This window comes from Anarrhichthys ocellatus, unplaced genomic scaffold (assembly GCF_004355925.1).
Source record: "Anarrhichthys ocellatus isolate YVR2014 unplaced genomic scaffold, GSC_Weel_1.0 scaffold2, whole genome shotgun sequence".
NCBI classification, from domain to species: domain Eukaryota; kingdom Metazoa; phylum Chordata; class Actinopteri; order Perciformes; family Anarhichadidae; genus Anarrhichthys; species Anarrhichthys ocellatus.
In genome coordinates, this window is record NW_022280032.1 from 4,069,478 (window position 1) to 4,079,579 (window position 10,102).

Below are 10,102 nucleotides of genomic sequence, written 5' to 3' on the forward strand. Positions count from 1 at the left end.
ACACACACACACACACACACACACACACACACACACACACACACACATACCTCCATTCACATGTATCAGTTCTCCCTGTTCAACCCCTCAAAACAAACTTCCCCATAGCAACACTACCTCCTGCCTCTCTCTCAGTCTGACCACTCCTGGATTTGTAGAGCTCCCTCCTTTTGTCTCACTCAGTAATTGGAGTGGCCTTTGGAGACCAGGGACGGCCTTCTGCAAAGATAAACCTTTTACTTTTAATTAAAGACAAATCAGGTTGCCCAACTCTCTTGGCGCTTCATCCTTCTAGAGTTTCTCTTGATCAATGTCTCGTTCTTTATGTTTTTGTTCAGCAAACCTGCTCCCGAAGTTAATTTGCTCACACTTTAGCGCAGAGTAGAGGTCAGCTTTGTTGTATTTAGAGTCTGATCTATCGATAGGTCAGGGACAACGGGAAAAGTTTTGCTGCTCAAGTTATCTCAAGTAGAGAGACTTTAATTGTGATGTGTGCTGTCGCAGATTGTTCTCCACTTGGCTTTTACTTTCCTCTTTTTTTGTAATGAACATGCAGACGCTCCTCGCACACAAGGATTAGTATTTTCTGGTTGGATGCTAAGATTAAACCTCAAGTACACTCTGGAAGCCTGAACGTTCAATTTCACCTGTCTCACAGTCAGCTGGTTGGCAAATTATTGCTCGTTCTCTCTGACAGCTGAAATGGGAATACAATTAGAATTTTCTAATCACTTCCTCTCGGGTGTGGAATAACTTCACAACAGTAATTCACTGTTGAGCGCAGCCCATGCAGTTCAATAACAGTTTTTTCCCCCCCTCTTTTCAACTGAACAAACAAATCCTCAGAAATGATCTTCAAATTAGCTGCGTATAAACTATGATAATGTGAGAATGAGAGGGGCATTTTACATAGAAAAAGTGTACATAGAAAAAGTGGAGAGTTTTTGTCTGAGAAAGTTGCACATTGTAACAGATACAGATCCAAAAACAAGTTTCAAGTTTCATTACCTTTTTCTCATTCATGACTGAATAAAGATTCCACACAGGAATAAAGGCTTTCATCTGACTCCTCTGATCTGTGCAGGAAAGTTCTCCTTCAAACAAAATCTGAAGGTGTCTTTTTTTTTGTTGGATCAACAGCACCTCTGGTGGCAACCAGCATAACAGCTCCACACTGAGGTTGCTTTCATTTGTTGGGAGAACAACAAACACAATGAAGATGAAGTGGACAGCTCATCTCTTTACTTCGCTAAAGGTTGTGAGTGTTTGTAGCTGTAAGGAAAACCGGTGAAATAACACGTGGTGCCTGTAAAACGACACCATTTATTCCAGGCAACCTTTTCTGACACCCCAGCATCCCTGATTATTTCAGCATGACACAAGCTACAATTAAAATGCTCCCTGTGAGCCTAAGCCAACCGTTTGCACCGATGACATACTCTCGCCTCCCTGGGGATGCATAAATTGCCCTAGAGGATTGTCACCCACTGATACGAGTGGGCTCCTGCAGTATGTGAGCGCACAGGCTGCCTTATGTAATCCACAAAACACCATGTAGCCCCGTTAGCAGCACTTCAGCTGATGCAAGTAGATGTGTGTGAACCCATTTCATCAAAGCAAGATGATGCAATTCATGATACTTTTTGGGGGCTCAATAATGCATGGACGTGCCATGATTAAAGGTGTCCTGTGGAGTATTTATTGTAAACAAACAGGGTTTTGTTTACATTCGACTATTAAATTATAAACACCAAAACATGTTATAAGTGTCCTTAAGGCTTCAAAACATGTTGAATGCATTTCCTGCCTCATAAAACATCTGTGAATCCTTTTTTGAATCCTTCGAAACCCGTGTTGTTTACTTCTTCTTCCTATCCTCTTTTATAGCTTTATCGCAAAGTTTTACAGTGAACTTTGCATCAACTTACCGTTGGGTTGTGCATTTGCATCCTTATTGTGGTGGAACACAAGATACAAACAATATGAATACCCGCTTATGGAAACATTACACCACAAAGACAGTACACAACAAAAAAAGCTGTATCAATAGATTTTTGGGGGGGGCTGCACAACAAGCTGCAAACATCGGACAATTGAGGTTTTTGTTGTAAGCCTGTAAGCAAACATTTTCCACGTGGACATGGAGCCACATTAGTAATCATTTGGAGAGACTTTTCTGTCCACCTGTAGAATCTAAGGCTACATCCACACTAATGCATATTTGTCATAACTTTTGCCATGTTTATACTTGTAGACTTTTGAAAACGATGACGCAGGCGCCCACGTTTGCTTCCTGATTGGGTCTTATCAGTAACGACAGGTCCTTGCCTGATTGGTCACGCCCCCATCACGTGACTGTTTTCCAGAAGTAAACAAACAGTATCAGCCTTGACTGCCAGTTGTTAGGCCTGAGCCGTCCAACTTCAAATCAAGGTGGTATCTTCCAAAGCTCTTCACCATGAAATTACCTCTTTGTGTTACTATCTCTTCCTTGCACAACAAGAAACATTGAAACACAAAGCAGAAATTTTGTACTATGAAGACAAAATAAATTCTTTATTAAGAGCTCCACTTATATGGACTAACTGAGACTCACCCCGATATTTTACTTTTCCACGTTTCTTCAAAAAAGTAAATCTATCCTTGTTGAAGTGGAAATATCTGCACTTCTGCAACAATATACACTGCGGTTTTGTCATCTCACCATATTACCTCACAGTTTTATAGCTCACTGACTTTCCTGAGCTTGGAGGAATTCTTATCAGATCTTCCCTCCCAGTTGATGCAATCTTCACACGGAGCAGTAACTTGGGACATTTTGATGAAATATCACCACTCAAGTCATCCTGGGTAGAGCGAAGGAGCTCAGCTTTCACCACACGGTCTCAAATATCACCTTTGTGTTTTGCTGCAGCCGTCTGGCCAGACCACCGCTATGCTGTCAAAGCTCCAGACTTGATTAAACTGCAGCAAGTCAATGTTATTCTAAACATTTTTTTCCCATAAGAACTTGAGCCAAATGGCAGATAATCACAGCGGCCTGTTTTGATCACCATGTCTTACTGGTTTTAAAAAACCACTGTAATAATCAAGGGGTCTCTGAATGAAGAGCTTTACTGGCATTAGCAGGATCCTGCTGTGGGAAACTAGAACAGTTTCATTATAATAAATTATTAATTTTGTCCAGGAGATATCACTTTTCTCTACTAGTGTGAGCCCACTGCCTTTTTGTCTCTTTAGTAGAGTGTAGTACATGGTTTATTTTTTCCCAAATGCAATTGTTTGGCTACATTCATAATATATTTCCATGACTCCTCAGTAGTTTTTCTTTCCCTTCCACGACAACCTTAATTGAGAATAAACTGAAACCACGTGCATGACAGCAACGCTCCCCGTGCAGTAAATATTCCTCTAGCATGGTTGCTGTAAAGGAATTTTATGAGTGGAAAAGTTTTTTTGAAGAGGCTTCAGGTTGCAGCCCCTGTCATTTAACAGAAAAGGTAAACACTCTGGTGGGTAGCTGTGAGAAAAAGCAACACACTGAGAGGCGACATTCATGGTCATATTAATTCTATACAGGGCAAAGAAGGTTACTTTCAAAGTGTCATCTGTTTTAGATCAACGACTATTGTAGAACAGCCTTAACAGATGAAACGGTGAAAGGGTAAACAAGCATATCATCACAAATTGAGGTTTTTATTAGTATCTAGGAGTTTGTTACAAACAATTGATTAACAGATCATTCATTGCTGATAATTGTTTATTAACCATTTAAGTAATTAATCAAGAAAAATTCCCAAAAATGTAATGGCTCCAGCTTCCCCATAGTGACAATTTGACACTTTTCTCTTTGGGTTTTGGACTGTCAGTTGGACAAAGCTTTTTGAAGACGCTCCCACGGACATTGTGCACTGACAATCAATTGATTAATCAAGAAAATATTCTGCAGGATAATCAACAATAAAAGTAATTGTTAGTTGCTGCCACAGAAATAAAATGTGAGTCCAAGGGACATTCCCATTCAAATCAACATAGGTGGGTGGTAATTTGTATGTGTCCTGTTGCCATTGCGTCCATTGTAGTGGGCTAACTTCCATATAATCTAAACAGATTTACAGCAGTGAAGTGAGGTTTTGTAAAATGAGCAGTGGAGTAGTAATTTTACAAAAGGTAAAGAGCCAGAGTGAATGATTGCAAAGCTTCATCCACCCACTCTTTGCTCACAACATAGGAAAGCACATTCGGGTCATTTTCTGCAACCAGTGTAGCATTTTAGCATCGTGGAATTAGCAAGCTAGCTAGCTAACTATTGGACAGCTGGCTAGTTAGCTGGCTTGCTAATCTTGCCAATGCTACACTGGCTACAGACAATGAGCCGAACAGTGGGCTGGGTCCGACGGTCCCTCTGCCTCATTCACCGTCGCTCTGGAGAAGGACAAGCAAACTAGCTACCTAGCCGGCAATTTGTCTCCAAATTTGCTTCCACTCACTTCCTGGCAACCTGCGACAACCCGTTATGGCCCCAGTGACGTGGTTGTCAATATAATCATGAACAACAACGTCCATTTTCTTTTGCACTAATCAAGTGACCACCAACAGTTCAATGTCCGTTCTTCGATGGTTGCGGCCCTATTAAATAAATAAATTGTACCATTAGTTATTTTGTCAATAATTAATCTCAATAAATAACTTGGACTTTAACAATGACAGTACACCCACTCTCTACTCTTGCTGCTAGTAACCTGATGCATGGCAGACATTTTATGTATTTTAAGTGTTCCTATCCAGGATTGAGCTGTGGAGTCCAGAGAGGAATTAACACGTACAGTATTAAGATAAGATTAGCATTCTAGCATCTGTATATAATTCTGTACGTGGGCTTTCTGCCGAATAGCTAAATATGTCTTGCACTGAAGATGGTAACAGGCTTATATGGAATATTACCTCAAATAAATCTATTTTAAGCTGTGAGACTCTATGCACGCCCAAATGGTAGAGGTGTGATAAATGAGCCTAGCACTGTCACAAAGGTGTTGATTGAGCTTCGATGTTGAGACTGCAGCGTGCTGTTTATATCAAGCAGGCAAAACTAAGCTCTGAGAATTATTGGGATTCATTATTGAGGAATTCTCATCAATAAATGAACCAGGCTGCATGTTCACAGTGATTTTCCACCCTGACTGACAGTCACTGATAAAGTCAGTTCACACACAGGACACATTTTCAACTTTCAAAGGACTCCCAATGACCAACAGCCAACATTTGCAGATAATTAAAAAGCATGGCGAATATCATTATACAAGCTTCTATTTTGTGCTGCAACATTAGCAGAAGCTACTTGTCAGAGTTACTTTCTTCCCGCTGTAAGCCTATTACAGTCCTTCTTTGACAACCCATCGGCAGCGTCAACTTAATTTGCTTTTCTCACCTCAGCTAATGCATGACACCACTGGCAAAATGGTTGACTCATCTGCGGTGTGTACACATGTAATGCTGTGTCTCATGCTAATTCCTATGACAATATGTGTGTCACCTTAATTTTTTTGTGTGTACAATAATCACTTATTTAGATATGTTTGCTCAAGGAGAGGAGAGGATTAAGCTTGCCAATCAAACACTTCCAGAGTAAATTAAAGCAATGTAACTTGATAAGTGGTTTCAACCTAAACTGGCATTTGCTGTAAACATCATTTCAGGGTCTTAATTTCTATTAGCATGTAGTTTTCTGGCTCCCGGCTCAGTCATCACCACATCCAGTTTGTTTATCTTTTTCCTGACAGCTTTGTGACTTTGGATCTCCGTCCCCAATGCAAAGCTCTGCCGACAGATAGGGACCCTCAGGTGTTCAATGATGGAGAAAAAATAAATAAAACATAAAAATAAATTATACACAAAGATGTATTGAACGAGGAGTGAAACTAAGCAGAAGTGTTAGTGAAAACAGACTTAAATCTGTCAAAGATAGCACATGCAAAAAACATCCCACATTTAAGCCTCACTTACCAGCCATCTATTTACTGAGCAGGTTTGAATTGGTCGTGAATTTGTTAGAATTTCAAGGTTCTTTTCTAACATATGCGTGCTTTGTAACAGAAAACAGAAAAATTCCAATCTTATTGACACTTCAGTCATAACATCACAGCTGATAGTCCAAAACTGTATTTCCCCACCATCAAAGCAAACAGATCATCACTGTGACAGAGTGGCACAGAAATCTTTCGAACAATCAATTGTGTGCCAGTCAGCATGTACAGAAAACCAAATTCTGAATTTCACGCGCCGTTTCAATTGATAAAGAGAGGAATGTCAGGCTGTTCAAGCTGCTCGCATATGAACTTGCTAAATGGAAGGAAGGATGGGAGGGTGGCGTTGGTACTGTAACATCGACCCCCGCATCACAGCGCTTTAAAGCAGCAAACAGGCAGCAATGAAGTGGTAGTTGTCTTTGGAGACAGGAGCTGATTGAAATATTCAGAAAATAACAGCCAAGGCGTATGATACTGTAAAGCCTTTTTTATTTGGAGTAAAAGAAAATCTCCTTTGGTTTCTCACTTGAAATCAATAAGTAATGTATTGCAGCATAATTCTGAAACAGCACAAACAGGAGAGGACTGCAAGCTGTGCACGAAACCCTTGTTCCTGATGTATGAAACTGAATTCATACAATTCATGAATAATTTACTTATTTGTTGGTTTTTGTCTTACAAGTTTTTGCCTTACTCTTTTTTTGTAGGATAAATATAAAGCTACAGCAAACAGCAGGTTAGTTGAGCACACAGACTGAAAACAGGGGGAAACAGCTAGCCTTCATAAAGATAAAGGATCTAAAAAAAATGCAATCAACGATATCTATGTATTTTACTGATATGATTCATGATGGCAGAGTCTTGATATGGACTTGCAGTTCTACAGATGTTTTCCCTTTCATAGATTTATATATTTACTGTCTAGTGGATTCCATGATCATGCACTCTGTTGATTAATAAAGCTCTTTGCTCTCCGGCAGTTTCATCCTTGCAAAACATATGTCTCTCATTTTGCATTCAAACAGTAATTGAACAAGACGCCGCATCACAGAGCTGCATTGTATTAGTTCCTGAATTGGAAAACCTATATTTCATATACTGAAATATATATCATATACTGTGAAGTGATGGCATATGGAATGCCAAGACGTGGGTGGAGAGACAGTCAAATTCAGTGCACGAGCATACAGGTGAGTTCACAGGCAGACAAAAAACTAGGTTTGCAGTGATACTTTTCAAAAAGAAACTGTTGACAAATGTTTTTTTCAATAAAACAAGGGCTTAAGTGCAAAAAATGTGTCATATGAAAGAGACTGGAGGTCAAGCGGATGTGTTTTCATCTATTTTTTTTTAATCTTCAGCTTGTCATTTGTCAAGACTTACCTCTCAAAAGCAGAAATTAGCTTCATGGGGCTTAAACGGCTTAATTACCTTCCATTCTGTAACCTTGATTGAGTGTGCCATGTGGACACCCATTATCATTCACTTTTTTGAAACATTTAAAGAAACCTGCTGGGAGCCTTAAAAAATGTTTGACTGCCTTTTGTGTTTGCGCCTGGCTTGTTCAGACACAAAAGGCTCTCAGATACAAAGCTTAGCGCAGTGCGACAAGGCGATTATTAAAAGAAAAAGAAAGAATCTCAGTTTCAACGCTCTCAATGATACTGTGCATCTTCTGTTCTTGTATTCTTTTTTTGAGAGGTGCTGGCACCGTTCCAAAGCACCCCCCATCTATGCTTTGTTGAAAATGAGGGTTTATAGAGTGAAGGAAAGAAAAGTTTCATCCCACACTGTCTGAAAGTTAAAGCTGCACAAACTAGACAGTACTGTACATTGAAGAAATACAGACAACATATGAACATCTGTGGCAATTGATGGCTGCTCTTGTTTTTTTTTATCCTGTTATACAAAATGTTCAGAGTGTGCTAATAACCACAGCCCTGAGGTACAGCAGTAGGTGGGGATGAGATGCAGCCGCTGCACCACCGGAGAGTCGAGCAGAGCTCTGAGGTCAAGAGAGCACTTAGCACTGCCCTCTGGTGGAGGATCAAATGAGCTTTGATGACCAACCATCAGGCCTTCCTGCCGGCACACACTTGAATGTGTAATTACAATTATTGCAATGAACAGATTGTTGCAAGAGGCACATGTTTTTCCTATAAAAAGGGTCGGATGGATGACTCACCAGAATTTGCTCCGTGGGAAGAAATTTCACATTAAATGCTTCCGGTTCACAGAGTAGATACTTTCAGTGACGTCAAAACCACTCATGAAATGAATCAACCATGTCAAGAAAACATTGGATAAACATTTCCGGTGTTTCACATGCAGGTCAAACTGAGATGGTCAGAAGTTGAAGGTCAATCTCTGGAAACAAAACAATGCAGGGTGCTTGTAAAACAAATTCATGTGAATGTCATTTCATTAGTTAGACACGGTCAAAGGTTGTCATCACTAAATGGCATTTGAATGAATCAGAGAAAATGATCTTGTCACACATGAGCAGTGCGACTGCTGTGTATGAAAATGCATGCACCCGTGCTGATTTAAATACTTCTAGCTGATGTTGACTTCTACTTACAAAGAACAGCATGGTTCCATCTTTAAAGCCCTGTTCTCATCACAGCTCATAACTTCGGTGACATTTAACAGTGGATTGTACTTTCATGACAGCAATCAATCTGCAAAAGGTTTCCCTTTTTTTTTTTAATCTCAAAAGCTGCCTTTCTTATTTTATGAGCTGTGTAAAACCATGTGGCAGTCTGTCCACATCTCAACAATACAACGTCCCAGGGTGATATAGAGGGGGTTCCTGGTAGGTACCACAGCAAGGTAATGCAATGTGCAGCATGAATGGTCTCTAAATCACTGTTTTAAAATGAACAAGATGGCCTCCTGTGGGCTCTGACGCCTTGAATGATATTGACGGTGATAAAGTTCGAAAAGCGGTTTTGTTCACAAAAATGGTCCCCTGTGCAAAGACATCTATCCTGATAGAAATGCATCGGCGTGACACAGACACACTTAGAAATGTTGACGGGACATAATAGTTTCCTTTCTTTCATGTCTCTCACACTCTGTCAGGATATTTGTACGGAAGATCCAAAAGTCCTAAAATGTGGCCTCTCCTCATTTGAACCCATCAAAAGCAGGGGACATCTTGGAAGGCAGTGCTGTCATGAATGAAGTGAAGAAGCCACCTCAGGCTGCCTCCTGTCTGGCCCAATTTACTGTATGAGCTGCACCTGGAGTATCCAAAGTAGATCAAAAAATGATTCAACAAGTACTGCTGAATATCTGTGTAGAGGTGAGCTGACACCCAAAATTCAACTTCGAAAAAAAGAGCTTCCCTGGCTTACCATGACAAGTGTATGACTTTTTTTTTAAGGGTTGTAAATGGTACACGGACTGTTTTGTTTGCATCTGTAACAATGCTGTTACTGTATGTTATTTTTAGTAACATTCTAATAAATGTACATGTGCATTTTGGGTTTAATAATAAAAAATTTAAAATTGAGTTTTCTCATCTTAAAAGTGCAGTGTGTAGGATTTAGTGGCATCTATCTGTGAGTTTGCAAATTGGAATTAACTGAATAACCCTCCACTCGGCCCTCCTTTTCCAAGCGTGTCGGAGAACTATGGTGGCCTTCAGGTAACGTACAAATGCAAAACGCCCTCTCGAAAGCCAGTGTTTGGTTTGTCCGTTCAGGGCTACTGTACAAACTTGGTGGTGTAACATGGCTACAAGTCTAAAATAAACTCTTCATGTTTTGTTTTTTAAAAATCTGGAGGCTTTACTGGGGCGTGAGAGGCAGTCTAGTCCGCACACCTCCAGCCCTCCCTCTGGTTCTCCAACATGCTCTGCAGGCCTTTGCTTGACTCTTAGCTGCTTGACTCCATCTCACAGCGGAAGCCCCACTGTGCTCTGCTCCTCCGCAAATGAACCAGAAGGAGATCGGCGGGGTCCGCTTGTGGTCTTGTGGAGCGTCTCTTGAGAGAGCTACTTTGAGCTAGCAGGGGATCTGTGAGCCTGACTGGCCGGCTGGCTAGCCTTCGATAGCTAAAAAAGAAAGTCC